Source organism: Neofelis nebulosa, chromosome 2 (genome assembly GCF_028018385.1).
Source record: "Neofelis nebulosa isolate mNeoNeb1 chromosome 2, mNeoNeb1.pri, whole genome shotgun sequence".
NCBI lineage: Eukaryota > Metazoa > Chordata > Mammalia > Carnivora > Felidae > Neofelis > Neofelis nebulosa.
The window spans coordinates 156678882-156695796 of NC_080783.1; the positions used below are offsets into that span (position 1 = coordinate 156678882).

Consider the following 16915-nt stretch of genomic DNA (forward strand, 5'->3'; position numbering starts at 1 on the left):
CAAGTTCAGGAAATAAAATGTAGTTCCTGTTTAATCTGCATACCAGATTTGGGAAAAGACTCAAATACTCCTCAGTTAGCCCATAATCCAATTTTCCCCAGTGTGCAGCTGGGCATTTTAGAATCCATGTTAACTGCCCATTCAACAGCTATTCTCCCTTCTTTCTTGCTGGGAGAACCCTGGTGTGATTAGATCAGCCTCAATGGGTGTCCTCAGCCTCAATGGGTGAATCATACATTCATTTCATAAATGTTTACTGACCACATACTTCTTATGTGCCAAGAACTAAAGACTCTAAAGATGCAAGTGAGAAGGCAATACCCTTTTTTAAGTTTTATTTTAGTAAAGACAAATCAGAAACAATAAATATATTAACTAAGTAAATTATATGGTTAATTAGAAGATCAATGGCATTATGAGGAAAATATAGAGCTTGGTAAAGGGAATGGAAGTGCCAGGGTAGTAGCAAGAGGCAAGTTTCGATATTAAATATGATGATCAGGATAGACCTCATTGAGTAAGTGAGATTTGAGTAAAGACTTGAAAGAGGTGCAGGAGTGAGCCATGCTGATGTCAAAGAGAAAAACATTTAGACACAGGGCACAGCTAGAGCAAAGATCCTCAGCAGGAGTATACCTGGCATGTCAGAGGTATAGCAAGAGGCCAGTCTGGCTGGCTGGAGTGCAGGGAAAGCAGTTGATGATAAGGTCAGAGATGTCACAAGGGTCCAGATGATGCAAGACCTCGTAGGCATTATGGAGTCTTTGGGTTTTACTTTCAATGAAATGGGGACACTTCAGTGGGTTTTGAGCAAAAGAGTGACACTCTTGAATCTAAAGCCCAAGCTGATGACTCTTTCCACTTTGCATTTATCCAGTTGTTCCCCTAGCCCCACCATCCAAAAAATCAAAGAAGTCATTTAGGGTTCGACCAGTCTGCAATAAAACGCCAAGTAGGAAATAGCAGCAAACAAAACATTTTCTGTTTAAATGTGTAAATGTGGTAGAACAGGTTTTCTTCCTCCCTGCTTCCCATTTACACGAAGTAACACATTTAATCATCACAACAACCCTGCAGATTAGGTATTACTATAGTTTTTGTTTTGTAGCTGAGGAAACTGAGACAGAGAATTTAAGTCACACAACTATTAACTGCAGAGCCAGAATGGAAATCCTCCTGGCTGACTGATTCCAGAGACTGGGCTCTGAATCATTACAATAAACTGTTTAAGTTTATTAAGTTTATTATCTACTAATGGGTAGATACCTGCCAGGAATATCCAGAGGCACTTTCCTGTCCCAATTTCTCTCCATCCTAAATGACCATTCACCCAGACCAGACAGAGACTGACCAGACCAAGCCAAGTCCCTGGGGAAAGCACTGTTCCATGCAGGAAAGCAGTGGGAGAGGGGGAAGATTCCAGAAGAAAGAGGATACAAAGGAGGGAGAGGAAGATTTTTCCCTAAGGACCATAATAGACGTCACTACATGGCGTGACCCTGAGTGTCTAGAACAAAGAACTTACTCTCTTGGACTCAAAGTATAGCTTTTGACCTTTTCCTCAACAATTTTATATGATTAACTGGCAACAATAACATTGTTAATAATAGGCAGTAGGACATCCCTCCCACAAAAAGGGCAGAATCCTGGAGTTACGTAAGGAACGTGGTAGTGCAAGAAACTCATCAGATTGGGACATTTTACCCAAAGCCCCCCTAATGCCAGCCTTCTCATAACAATTAGTAACACAGAGACTTTTGAGTTGCAATGTGAATGTCTCACACAGTTATTTTACCTTCAAAGAGATATTTTTCCTAAGAGGAAAAATAATTTTCCTCAAAAATTCCTCAATAATTTCCTCAATAATTTTTCCTCAAAAAAAATTTTCTCTTTTTTCCTTCCAAGGTCACCCCCTCAAATGAAAAGTACAACTTTGTCCAGCCAAGAAGACAAAAATTAACTTAAAAAAAAAAAGGAGGTTACCTGTAAAGCCCTACTCCTTGGGTAAATTAGGTAAGGTATCTTGATTCTGTGCCTAACACACAGAATATAGTCTCTTGAAAGATTTAATGCCTCTTTCACATCAGGCCCAGTACTATTTCCCTCACAGCCAGTAAGCCCTTCAGGGAAAGTCAGTTACTCTAAGGTTTTCTTGCAAAAAGAACTCTGCTTTTTACTGATTCCAAATACTAGTGTCTCTGACCTCAGTGGTTCTCAAACTGCTAGACTCACTCCTTTCTATAGAAAATATTTTTCAACGCCCATATATAGTCCTAAAATGAAATCCATACAAAATTGTAACCTACCTACACTTATAACTTTTGAACAGAAAAAAAAAATGCTTTGACTATAACACAAAGGAGGAAAAATATAGAATTTATAATAAAATAATGTATATGCCAATATGCTCAAACACAGCTACACCAGAAGACTAATGTAGTCAATGCATCTACATGTGGAATCTATGGAAATTTGATATCTACTACCAAATTGATTAAGGTCTATTGTATTGATGATCCAAACGCTGAAAGTAGCATGGCCACTAGGCAATGTGGTTTTCCAAAATGGGGAACAACTTGGTAAAGTTTGAAATAAATCAAGTATACTCTTCCTTCAATTTACAATTATTTTAGTTTTGGAAAATGCAGCCTATTTTTAAACCATGCAAAATATATTATGAGTTTATGTAAAATGTTATTAGGCTCTAGACTAATAATTATAACAAGTTTTTACCTACCCAAGCAACTGATGAAGCAACTAGAACATCAAACAATTCTTCCTTGTGTAGGACTGCCCTGCAAATTGCAACTTTCTAATATCCCTAACCTTTGTCCATAAAATCCCCACTATCCCCTCAACCAAAATACCCCCAACTTTCCAAAGTATTCTCTAGGAGACAGTATCATTCCTATTGGTGACAATGCATACTCTTCGTGCACTTATAAAAATAAGCACATTTTAAAAGAAATTTCACTTTAAAGCTCAATATCTCAGATTTACCTTTGACTTTACCATTATCTGCATCAGAAAAGTAAAAAAATGTCTGAGTTTTGGAATCATACCTGGGTGAAACCTCAATTTCACTACTAACTACCTTGGTGACCTTGAACAATCCCCTAACCTCTCTAATCAGCAGCTCTTCTCCTATAGAAGAGAAAACTATGTCTTTACAAAAGGACCACAAATACAACTCAACCCAAATCAGTAATGTCTTGATTGTCCATAAACTAATCTGGCATTTCTCTCAGGTTCCCATTCACTCACTGGTTAATGGGGAAAGAATTAACTATATGTCCAATGCAATTTAAATGTAATCCAATCTGATAATTTAAATGATCCCTTTAGGCAGTGTTGAGAATCTCTAGGGGAAAAGTATGTTCAGGCTCTCAGCAGGACCAGCTTCATAGGTCTGAGACCTGTGCAGTTGCACATAGTCCTGCACTTAGAAAGCCCCCACAGCTGGGTTAATGCTCTGTCACAGTCTTAAGATTCTTAATTTTTGAACAAGGGACTTGTATTTTCATTTTGCACTGGGCCTAGAAAAGTATGTAGTCAATGCTGGCCCTCAGGCACCCGCCTCCCTCCCCTGCTTCTCTCCCTAAGATGATATCTGGATATCTGAGGAGAAGGGCATTGATGGGTCCTCATGACTTTGAGAGAAAGAGCCTCCTATCTTCATGGACGTCATTGGCGTGCATTGGGAAGTTACTACTGGTCTCAAGACATCAGCCATTATTCACTGGGTGCACCTTGCTTGGTCAGGACCAAGTAACACCTCTGTATGTCTCAGCCTTACCCCTACTATGTTGGCTATAGACTGTGGAGTGACTACTCTGGTCCTCACCAAGTCTACTGGCCTGGCATTCCACCTGCCTTGTCAGGGCAGGGTGGGCAGATGGTGCCTCAGAAGGCCTTCTGGCTCTTGTCACATCATCTACAAAACATGGGACTTGGAGGAAGCATAGGAAAACAAAGCCATAGGATCTCCTTCTGTTTGTGGTGCATAGCCAAGTTGTTGTGGTCATACTCCCAAGTTGGTACAGGTGAACAGAACAAAAATGAGATTTCCAGGGCCCCCAACTTGGAAATGGGCAATATCTCCCCTCTTTGTTCTTACTATTACTCTTATTTTTGTAATACAACTTCTTTCCAAGCCATGGGGGAAAATTACAAGACACATATCACTATCTTCTACTTCTATTTCTTTCCACAATCTCCTTGGCCAAGAAAGGTATGTGGAGGTGGGGGGAGGTTTTTACTTTCCTAACATCATATCCTCCTACTTGTTTTTTTTTTTTTAATGCTTATTTATTTCTGAGACAGAGACAGAGCATGAGTGGGCAAAGGGCAGAGAGAGAGGGAGACACAGAATCCGAAGCAGGCTCCAGGCTCCGAGCTGTCAGCACAGAGCCCGACGCGGGGCTCAAACTCACAGACTGCAAGATCATGACCTAAGCTGAAGTCGGACGCTCAACCAACTGAGCCACCCAGGCGCCCCATATATCCTCCTACTTCTTGATGCTAACCTCGTGAAGCCTTAAGTGTATATAAGTGTGTCTTCTCTATACAATGGATAGCCCTCTATGATCTGAATTTTCTGGGCTCAGCTAGTGATGTGCTAAATGGGAAATAAGATAATTAAGCAAACCCCCTATATGCACACATGGCTCAGAAGTCAATAGTTCACTTTCTCTTTCTCTAGCCAAGTAAACCTCATGGCTCTCCCATAGAACCTTTTGCAATAAAACATGATGTAAGAAGGAAATGAAAATATACCCATTTAACATTTGCAAAAATATTAAGCCAAGAACATTTGTTTTGCAGATTGGTTTCAAGTTTGGGTTTTTAGGTTCCTTCCCTTTCAACAACTCTATCTTATTATTTTGCAGTTAATTATTGAGTTTATACAATATCCAAAGCACTTAGAAAGAGAGCCTGCACATGACTATTCAGGGATGAAATCGGCGCTGCTCTAAACTTCCTGCCTGGGTCCCAGCTCTATGCCTTTCCTGAATGGCCCACTAGGACCTCAGACTCAGCATCTCCACAACTGAATCCATTCAACTTTTCCCCAAATGAGCTTTCCTTCTTGACTTCCTTCTTTTATCAGCAGTAGAAAATGAGGTTAGTGCAGTAGTTCCCAACCACTCTTGGCTCACAGTATCCTTAGCATCTTGTTAATTTTTTTCACAATGCCCCTAAACCAAAAGAAATCCTTAATTTCATTTTCTACACAGTTAGGTCCAAACAATTTGTAAGTATGTGTGTCCTCACAACCTAATTACATTTGAAATACACATATATATTTTTTTAATGTTTCATCCTTAAATAACATTAACTTAATAATGAAATATATGCACCTGCTGGGCACTGTATCACTTCTACAATCTTGGAATCAAATTGGCACCACTCTCACTCCCTGTTCCACAGTGATTTTCATGTAGTAGTTGCTTTTTATCACAGCAACCACCAAAAACCCAGCTTTGCAAAGATACAACAGCACCAAAAGAAATGTATGACATTGACACTGTGGCAGACATAAAGTTCATAGTTTGCATGATGTCCTATAGTCATAGAGTATAATTATGTTTTGTTTGATATTTTTAAACGTCCCACAACACCCCCTGTGAATTCACTGTGGTGTTCCGGGGCACCTCAGCCACATCGTGGGAACTGCAGGGTTAGAATGACAGTTTGGAACATGCTGTGATAGATTATTACAGTAATGACCCCCATAAATCACACCTCTTTGTATGCATGCACTAGAGCCAATGGGATTTAGTTTGGCCAATGGGACATTAATAAATATAACATAGGCAGAGGCTTGAAAATTACTGTGCTTTGGAGTTTGCCCTCTCTTGCTGCCGGAAGCCATTCTGCCACTGTATGACACACCTGGGCTAGCCCCTGAGAGAGAAAAGACCTCATGGAGAGAGGCCCCAGTCATCTCAGTCATCCCAGACACATGAGGAAAACCCAAACCATCTAGCTCTAGCCAAACTGACTCAGACCGAGAGAGCTGCCCACTGAGCCATAGAATCATAAAACATTTTAAAACTTTCCTTTTAAACCACTATGTTTTGGGTGGTTTTTAGGCAGCCTAACTGATAGAATGTTAAAGAAATTGCACTTTATACTTTAGGTGATGGAAAATCAATAAAAGAATCAATTGCTTAATGAAGTTGAATAGAGTTAAAATGGATGAACAATGATCATTCAATGGTCTCCTCAGAATTCTCTTGGAAATAGCTTGTGATTTCCAGCCTTAAAGCCTCAGGAACAGATCCTGAAGTTCATAAACATTTCAATTTTATTATAATTGAAGTTAGAAAATTGACTTCAGGGGCGCCTGGGTGGCTCAGTCGGTTGGGCGTCCAACTTCGGCTCAGGTCATGATCTCACCCTGTGTAGGTTCCAGCCCCGTGTCAGGCTCTGTGCTGACAGCTCAGAGCCTGGATCCTGGCTTGAATTCTGTGTCTCCCTCTCTCTCTGCCCTTCCCTACTCTCACTCTGTCTCTCTGTGTCTCTAAAAAATAAATAAACATTGAAAAAAATTTTTTTAATTGACTTCATTTGTTTGAACCACAGTTCCTACAATTATAATGTAAGCGATCATTAACCTATGAGGAAGCTTATTTGTAAAGGAAAATGTGAATTTTAATTCAGTTGTCAAAAGAGTGAAGGGAAATCTTGTTACAAAATACAAGAATGGCCCCTTCAGCCCTAGTTCTGATTGCTGACCACTTTAACCACAGTGGCTGAAACCCAACAGCAAACCCAGAACCAAATGAAAATGGCCTCACAGCAGCACAAATGCATCTGTTACAAGATGCTAAATCTTAATGCTAATCAGGCCTTTCCCAATCTTTTGCTAATTCAACAAAGCAAGGTTCCAACCAGAGCACGCAGATGATTGCATGGAACACTTTTTGTCAGGGGCCATAGGCCGACCATCTAAAAAACCTGTGACTGTGAAGGAAGGTACTGCTCTTCAGAACTGCATTGGTGTAGTGTAGTCAGAGAATATCACCATTCTAAGGCACAATAAAATACGTTTTTTTTAAAGGATGAGACTGAGTCATCAAGAAAATATTGAATGTTTATGAAAATAAATTGAAACCTCTTCAGTAAGATTTCCATTAAAAATGATTAAGAGGGGTGCCTGGGTAGCTCAGTCAGTTAAGCATCTGACTCTTGGTTTCGGCTCAGGTTATGATCTCATGCTTTGTGGGTTTGAGCCCTGCATCAGCTCTGTGCTGACAGTGTGGAGTGTGCTTGGGATTCTCTCTCTCTCTCTCTCTCTCTCTCTCTCTCTCTCTCTCTGCCTCTCCCCTACATGCTCTCTCTCTCTCTCTCCCTTTCTCTTAGGAAAAACTTAAAAAAAGATTAAGAAAAGTAGTATAGGCTCTTAAAGTAGTATTGCTATCTAGAAACTTCACTTATTTGGAAAATTCCATTTCCCAGGAGCCATTGCAAATAATGATGCTTTCGGCATCTCCATGAATTAGAGGTAACTGTATCAGCTCACCCTGGACTAACTACCATCTACAGTTTAATTCTATTGAGTGGGAAAATTCTCCCAGCCCTCAATAGCATGAGAATGACTGAGGCACTGGTCCTCAGACAGCAGCTCCAACTTCCTGAGCAGGAGACTGAATAGGGCAGTAGAGGAACAAGATGACAATTACCTCATATGGGCCCAAGGGTGAGCTCCTTTCCGACCAGGTAAGGCTCTGTAGAGAGGATGAAGTCAGTAGCCACATCACCAGGGGCCAGGAGAAGTTATGTAATGAGGGTGTCCAGCTGGGAAAAGCCCACCTAATTCCACATTTCCTGCCTGTGCCCAAGACCCTGCTCATCCCATCAGGGAAACTGCCTGTGAAACAAAAAAATAAGGGAAAGGACACTCCAGCCACCACAGACATAGTAAACACAGCCGTAACTACAACCTATACAGAGGCAAGAAAAACAACCTATCTTTATGTAGTTAAAGAAGCTTTAGAAAATATAGATGCAGAAAGAGAGAGAGGAAAAGAGCCAACTACATACATATACAGTAAGTGTGCTCATATGCAAAAAGGATATATTAGGATCTTCTTTTCATTTATCAATATATACCTTAACAGAATCATTTTGAATTGCATCATATCCAATTTTACAGCCATATCCTTTTAATCAATCCCATGTTTCGGGGTATCCAAATTCTATTTTATTATTTCTTGAGGGTGTCAGGAAGCCCTGGTTCAATACCAACTGGCCAGTAGAGAGGAGTCAGACAGATAGAAATCAAACTATCAGCCTTATTTTTTATAAAAGTTGGATGGAGGACACAGATCAGGTGTGCAGCCCAATGAGACTCCTAACAGGGTATCTGGAGTTAAACAGTTTCCTAGACAGACACAGGTAGAGCTGGAAAACCGCAGGCTTCCCCACCGCAGGCCTTCCGCATAAAAGCTGCACTTGGCAGGAAGCCAGTGAGGGCACATGCTCTGCAGGTAGAATGATGTAAAGTGCGAGAACAGTGGGAGCAGAGCCCTGACCACAACCAAACAAGCTGCTCCTTTTCCCCTGGGGAGGGGTCTGCGGTGGAAGAGGGGCTGGAAGTATTCCAGAAGTGGCTGTGCCCCAACACAGAAACCAGGCAAAAGCAGGTTACCTACTCAGTGCCATTTCAAAAACAAGGCTGTGATAACTATGCTTAAATTTTTACCCTTCGGCATTTGTCCTATTATTTTCTTAGAACAAATTCCTAGAAGTGGGATTCCCAAGTCAAAGCTAAAAGCATCTTTAAAATCTTTCACACATACTATCAAACTGCAGAGAAGACTATAGACTTACACTCCCAACAGCAATGGATGAAAGTGCACACTTCTTCACTCCCCTTGCTGTTGTGATAGGTTAAGATGGTATCTCATTATTGTGCTCGTTTGCATTTTGTTACTAGGAAGGCTAAAATCTTTCCATTGGACATTTTTATTTTTTTCTTTTTGGACTCCTTTGGTATGCCCTCTGCTCATTTCTTTGGTGAGATTTTCATATTCTTATTCGTTTGTAAGATGCTAAAACATCTAAGCAAGTCACTCTTCTTAATCTTACAATTGTGATGCATCACATAGCAGTTAGAATCATAAGCCCATCACAGCATGATACTGAGGTTGAGAATGATCATTTCCACATTTATTAAAACTTTTCCTCATATCAAAGCAAGAACTTATTTGAAGAAGGGACAGGCTTTTGGAAAAGGTCAACATCTATAGCCCACAGAAGTGCTTGGATTTAATATCCTCTGATATTTAGTCTATGCAATGACATTTTTATTTCAAACTTTAAGACATTTCATAATTATTAATCCAGAAATCTGAAATTTTTTTCTTTTTTTTTTAAGGAGAAAACAGTTCATGTTTCATTTTAATTCCAAGTACAAGAGGGACAGTTAAATTTCTTTAAACAACTGCTGACATCATCTCGAGGGGGTGAGGGCAGGAAATGACAGACCTGCATTCAAACACAATAATCACTTTATTACCAGATCTAATGACATGTCTGGGAGAGACCCAGAGTCTTGTCCAGTTAATGCCCCCTTGCCCTTCACTTTTTTATCAAAAAAAAAAAAATCCTTAACAGATGTGCTTTATTTTGAGCATATTCAGTACACAAAACTTTAAAATTTTGAAGAAAAACTCAGGGTAATTACTTGTTCTCTTTATTAAAAGATTGCCATCAGAAATATCAGGTATAAACTGCTGACTGAGGCAAGGTGCACGGTTAAATGACTGAACTCATACAGACATTTTAAAATAAACAGTTCTCAGTATTTTGATCCATAATCTGCCAAGGATAGCTACTTTATGTTTTTAGGTAATACAGTTAAGCACTGGTAAACAAAACATTCTTTAAAGACCTTTAAAACTTTTAATGCATTATTCGATATTTTTAAGTTATTTAAATTCCAGTTAGTTAACATAAAGGGGAATATTAGTTTCAGGTGTACAATACAGTAATTCGACACTTCCATACAACACTCAGTGCTCATCACAAGTGTACTCCTAATCCCCATCACCTATTTCACCCATCCCCCCCATCCACCTCCCCTTTGGTCACCATCAGTTTGTTCTCTATAGTTGAGTCTGTTTCTTGGTTTGCCTCTCCCTTTTTTCCCCTTTGCTCATTTGTTTTGTTTCTTATATTCCACATAAGTGAAATCATATAGTATTTGCCTTTCTCTGACTTCTTGAGCTTAGTATAATGCTATCTAGTTCCATCCATGTTGTTGCAAATGGCAAGATTTCATTCTTTTTGATGGCTGGGTAATATTCTACTTTATAAATGTACCACATCTTCTTTATCCATTCATCAATCAATGGACAGTTGGGCTGTTTCCACAATTTGGCTGTTGCAGATAATGCTGCTATAAACATCAGGGTGCATCCCTTTGAATTAGTGATTTTGTATTGAGTAAATACCCAGAAGTGTGATTGTTGGATCATAGGGTAGATCTATTTTTAACTTTTTAGGAAACATCATATGGTTTTCCACAATGGCTACACCAGTTTGCATTCCCACCAACAGTACAAGAAGGTTCCACATTCTCACCAACACCTTTTGTTTGTGTTGTTGATTTTTAGCCATTCTGACAGATTTGAGGGAATATCTCATTGTAGTTTTCATTTATATTTCCCAGATGATCAGTGATGTTGAGCATCTCTTCATGTGTCTGTTGGCCAGCTGGAGGTCTTCTTTGGAAAAGTGTCTATTCGTGTCTTCTGCCTATATTTTTTTTTAATTTTTCTTTTTTTTAACGTTTATTTATTTTTGAGACAGAGAGAGAGCATGAACGGGGCGGGGCAGAGAGAGAGGGAGACACAGAATGGGAAGCAGGTTCCAGGCTCTGAGCCATCAGCCCAGAGCCCGATGCAGGGCTCGAAGTAACGGACCGCGAGATCGTGACCTGAGCCGAAGTCGGACACTTAACCGACTGAGCCACCCAGGCGCCCCCTGCCTATATTTTAATTGGATTATTTGTTTTGGGGTGTTGAGTTTTAAAAGTTCTTTATATTTTTTGGATACTAACACTTTATCAGATAGGTCATTTGCAAATATCTTCTCCCATTCTATAGGTTGCCTTTCAGTTTTGTTGATTGTTTCCTTCACTGTGCAAAAGCTTTTCATTTTGATGAAGTCCCAATAGTTTATTTTTGCTTTTTTTCCCCTTGCCTCAAGAGACATATCTAGAGGGGCGCCTGGGTGGCTCAGTTGGTTAAGCGTCTGACTTCAGCTCAGGTCATGATCTCACAGTTTATGAGTTCTATCCCCGCCTCAGGCTCTGCACTGACAGCTCAGACCCTGGAGCCTGCTTTAGATTGTGTCTCTCTCTGCCCCTCCCCCACTTGTGTTCTTTCCCTCTCTCTCTCTCTCAAAAATAAATAAACATTAAAAAAAAAGAGAGACATATCTAGAAAGAAATTGCTATGGTCAGTGTCAGAGAGGTTACTGCCTGTGTCCTTCTCTAGGATTTTTTTAATGGTTTTAGGTCTCACATTTAGGTCTTTCATCCACTTTGAATTTATTTTTGTGTATGGTATAAGAAAGTGGTCTCTCTGTGCCCCTCCCCCACTCACACTTTGTCTCTCAAAAATAAACATTAAAAAAAATTTTTTTAAAAGATTAATTGACCATATAGTTGTGGGTTTCAATAATATCTTTGTAAGAGGTCTTAAAGTAATGGATATTGAGCAAATGGTAGTAAACAATTCCTTAACAAAAAAATGTGCTTAGTCATTCTTTCTGTTAAAAAATGTTCCATTTTGGGAGCACCTGGGTAGATCAGTCAGTTAATTGATCTCTTCTCAGGTCATGATCTCATGGTCATGAGATGGAGTCCTCTGTCTGGCTCTGAGCTGGGTGTGCAGCCTAAGATTCTCTCTCCCTCTCCTTCTGCCCCTGCCCTACTCGCATGTGTGCTCTCTCATTCTCTCTCAGAAAAAAAAAAGAAAGAAAGAAAGAAATCTTCATTCTTTTTAATTCCCTTCTTAACAGTAACATACTTTTAAATCTACCAAATCAATAAATTTCAGAATTCTAAAATTCGTGCTAGTATGAATTGTCCCAAAATATTCCCTTCATCATCTTTATGCTTCTCCATAAAGTATAACAATACCTGTTAGAGCCCTCATCATTTGCCATTCATTAATTCAATAAACATTTTGAGAAGCTGCTAACATTCTTAAAAACTTAGTCTCTGCTACATTAGGAGCTAAGGTACAAAGATAAGTAAAACAGTTCTTACCCTCAAGGAAAACATGGTCTAGAGTTTATGGTCTAGCAGGGTAGACAGTGTACAGTTTATAGTGGGGGAGACAGGAAAAGAGAATCCACTGTGGTATAATCAAGTACTGACACTGAGCCCAAGGAAACAGTCACACTGAGGCTGAGGGAATCAGAGAAGGCTTCTAGGAGGAAGTGATGAGTCACTGAGTCCTGGACAATGAGCAGGTTCTAGCTAGGGTGATTCAGGCAAGTGTAAAGGCACAGAGGCAGATGGGTCACAACGAGGAGAACCAGTAGTACAGTTCAGTTCAGATGAAGCATAGAGTTGGGGTGGGCACAGTCAATGGTGAGAGCACTACAGAAGGAACATTACATCTTTACATCTCAATGAATGCTGACAAAAGTTGATGATGAAAGGCTATTCTTATCTTCCTTCCCCCCATTTCACAGTTAAAGAAACAGAAAAATTAAAATTAAAATTTTAAATTAAGTAACTTGCCCAAGGTCATATATTGTAGAAGTGGCTAAAAAAAAATTCCAACTTAGAAATTCTGATTCCAGAGCCTAGGCTCATCTGCTAATCATGAATGGATTGCATGCTATGCTAAGGAATTTGAATTTCACCTTGAAGGTCATGTGAGGACAACAATTTTAAGCAGGAGAATGCTAGAGTCCATTTTGCCTTTTAAAAGGATGACCCATACTGCTAAAGGGACGAAGTGAGGCTAGACCTGAGATGGAACTATGTACGGTTCTGCCTGATGTACTCTGCACAACTAGAGGGAGGACCATCAAATGTGGTCTATGAATGGCACTCAAAGTTGTGCAATGCACGACCTACATGACCACATTTAATGTAACTGCAAGTTAGGAGGTTATTACAGTAATCCAGACTTAAGATGTATGAGGGATTGAACTATAGAAGAAGGGAATGGTTTATAATGCAGAAATAACAATGTAGAATCAACAGGAGCTGGTGGCTGGGTGGATGAAGATGGTGACACAGAAAGAGCAAAGAAGTTTTATTTTGTCTCAGTCTAAGTTGGAACTACATTTTTTCATCTTCTTCCCTACTTGGTTCTGGATTAGAAACTTGCACATGATTTGGAAAATGAAGGAGTCAGCCCTTATGCTCCGAAGGTCATCATGGTTAGAGGTGAGTAGAGTAAGATGCAGAGAAGCAAGTGCCAGTCTGTGCTTGTTCTTCCCCACTCTACACCTTCCTCTGCCTCCAGATCCAGCTGTTCTTCCCATCTGCCTGTCCTGCTGACCAACAGCAACCCATGACCAGATACCCAACTGCAAACTCACAGAAGCAACCACGAGGACCAGATCACAGCCTTCCACAGACCTCCATGGGAGTGGAGTTCTCCTTTGTGGACCCTATCAGCAGATTCCCCTCAAGCTCTGACTTGTCCACCATGCCAATGTTTCAGGAAGACTGCTTAGTGACCGCCCTGCTTCACCAACTCTCCTTCCTGGACCCTTACTTCCCTGATCCCAGCAGGCTTTTTTTGTAGCAACTGAAATGATTATTCTGAAAGGCATATAGAGCTGCAAAGAACACAGAAGAGTCAAAACAACTTTGGAAAAGAAAAAATTCGAAGGACTTACACCATTTGATGTCAAGACTCATAAATGGATCTATGACAGAGCTGTAAAGATGGACATCCAAATTACACAGGGGCAAAACATGTGGTAAACTTGCCTGGGATAACTTGGAAGGCAGAACATATGCCCATTGACACTGTAACTCTGGGGGAAGTGGTTGGCAAGAGAATAATTGTGGGCTTTTATTTTGTATCTCAGGCAAAGTATTTTAAGAAGTGAGCTCAAGTGAGGCACCTGGGTGGCTCAGTCGGTTAAGTGTCCCATTCTTGATTTCGGCTCAGGTCATGATCTCGCAGTTTGTGAGTTTGAGCCCCACATCAGGCTCTGCGCTGGCGGCATGGACCCTGTTTGGGATTCTCTTTCTCCCTCTCACTGCCCCTCCCCACCTCAAAATAAATAAACTTAAAAAAAAAAAAGAGCTTATGAAATAATTGGCCAATTTGCAAGCCAATTTGGGAGCCTAATGAGGAAGGCTGTATGAAAGCTATTGGGCCCCAAATTTTAAAAGACAATTTTGAAAATATATATGAACACAAAATCCCATTAAAATCTAGCTTTGTTGCTGCCACTGGGGCTAACAAAGTTAGTTGTGGTTGGGTTTGAGGATGAGGAACCCTGACTATAGAGATAGGACGGTCTCCCATTGTCCCTGACACCCTGTGAGACTTCCACCCACTCATCATCACTAGTGGAAACACAATCCCTATGCAAAGGAATGTGGAGGAGAGAAAAAATACTCAAGGACCATGCCACCCTCCATGAACTGTGGACCTTGCAGCAGCATCAACCTCCTAAAGTGCTCCTGCAACAAGATGGACAGAAGGGCCCTGCCTTCATTCTGGAGATGCTCACATCCAGATAAACTCCAGGTCTAAAGAATGTGCTGAAAATCCAAGCTTCAGAAATATATGTAATTTCTCTTCGAACTGGGCTTCTAACAACTTTTATGTATGTCAACAAAAGTACTGTAGATTGGGCTTTTCTAAGAAAAAGTGCCCCAAAATTCAGTATACTTGGTATTCTTGGCAGAATCTTTTGTTCTCTTTCATATTTCAGTCACTTTATTACAACTTAATCTTTGTAAATACTACTTTGGGTCATCCAAGCTTCTGGAAGTACTTTGGATTATTGGAATTATAGTCTTCATTCTGAAAGTCTTCTTCATTGGCTCAAAATGCCTTACTTTATTGGGTACCCTCTTTCATGATGCCTTGTAAATCCGAGGATTACTGGTATACATTCTTAGAAGAATTGTGTCAGTATAAATGAATTTTGTTCCATAGCAGTTTGGTTTCATTACCTCATTAGCTACAGGGAGTTTGGTAATATAACTAGATTCTTGGGATATTACCAGCTTATTCTACTTCCTTTTAAAATTTTGGATTCTTTTTGGAAATCTGAGGACTTTCAGACAGGTTTTGTAAATACTTTTTACATGACCAAGCTATAGAGTGACTTGTTCAGATGATATTTGATCAATATGTCAAGCAGAATTTCTTGAATTATTTTTCCATCTGTCAACATATATTTTCTCAAGAGAACATTACCTCATGGTTCCACCAAGAGAATGTCCACTGGTCAGAACTGTGATTTCAGACCATGTAAGCAAATGGCAAGATGGGGATACTTCATCACACCTTCAAATATAATTAAGTCCAGGGGTGCCTGGGTGGGTCAGTCAGTTGAGCATCTGACTTCGGTTCAGGTCTTGATCTCATAGTTCATGGGTTTGAGCCCCACATTAGAGTCGCTGTCAGTGCAGATCCCACTTCAGATCCTCTGTCCCCCCTCTCTCAAAAATAAACATTTAAAAAAGAGAGACAGAAACAAATATAGTTAAGTCCTATAAACTATTAAGACTACAACATATTAATTTCATTTGGTTGTACTGACCATTGCTAAAGTCATCAGGATAGATTTTAGTATGCACTCTCTCAAATAAACTTCAAAAAAATATGTAAGTAATGTTTAATCTAACGTCTATATTGACATTTATTCTAATTACTTGACATGTGATTGCAGTATAAAACTATAAATGTATTTTCTTACTAATGTTATCAAAAACAGCAACTGCATAACTAAATTAAGAATTAATGGCTTCAGAGGAATTCAGGTATTCTTTTCAAACAATGTTTCAAAATAAGGAATATTTTTATGATAAAATATATCTTTATCCAAAATCTCAAAAATTCTTAAAAGTTTTCATAAAATTTATATATTTTTAATTTGAGAGGGTGTGTGAGAGAGCAAGGGAGAGGCAGAGAGAGGGGAAGAGAAAGAATCCCAAGCAGGCTCCACACTGCCAGTGCAGAGCCTGACATGGGGCTTGAACCTACAAGCCATGAGATCATGACCTGAGCCGAAATCAAGAGTCAGATGCTTAACCGAGACACCCAGGTGCCCCAAAATTTACAGTATTTTATTTTTTATGGTGATTTTTTTAATGAGAATTTCATTTTAACTTTTTTTCATTTACATCTAAATTAGTTAGAATATGGTGCAACGATTTCAGGAGTAGATTCCTTAGTGCCCCTTACCCATTTAGCTCATCCTCCCTCCCACAACCCCTCCAGTAACCCTCAGTTTGTTCTCCATATTTAAGAGTCTCTTATGAAAAAAAAATTTAAAAAAGACTGTTTTGTCCCCCTCCCTGTTTTTATATTACTTTTGTTTCCCTTCCCTTTGTTCATCTGTTTTGTCTCTTAAAGTCCTCATATGAAGTCATATATTCATCTTTCTCTAATTTCACATAACATAAGTGGGTCGTAGGGTAGTTCTTTCTCTGCATCCTCACCAACATCTGTTGTTGCCTCAGTTGTTAATGTTAGCCATTCTGACAGGTGTAAGGTGGTATCTCATTGGGGTTTTGATTTGTATTTCCGTGATGATGAGTGATGTTGAGCATTTTTTCATGTGTCTGTTAGCCATCTGGATGTCTTCTTTGGAGAAGTGTCTATTCATGGCTTTTGCCCATTTCTTCACTGGATTGTTTTTTGGGTGTTGAGTTTGATAAGTTGTTTATAGATTTTGGATACTA

The 16915-nt window shown here is 39.7% G+C and overlaps 1 protein-coding gene and 1 pseudogene across 2 annotated transcripts in view; one reads left to right on the forward strand and one right to left on the reverse strand.

Annotated features, from left to right (window-relative positions):
* GIPC2 (GIPC PDZ domain containing family member 2) overlaps window positions 1-16915 on the reverse strand; it is a 453978-nt gene that overhangs the window by 319477 nt on the left and 117586 nt on the right. The window lies entirely within an intron of this gene.
* Window positions 7678-15527, forward strand: LOC131499668 (E3 ubiquitin-protein ligase RNFT1-like; annotated as a pseudogene).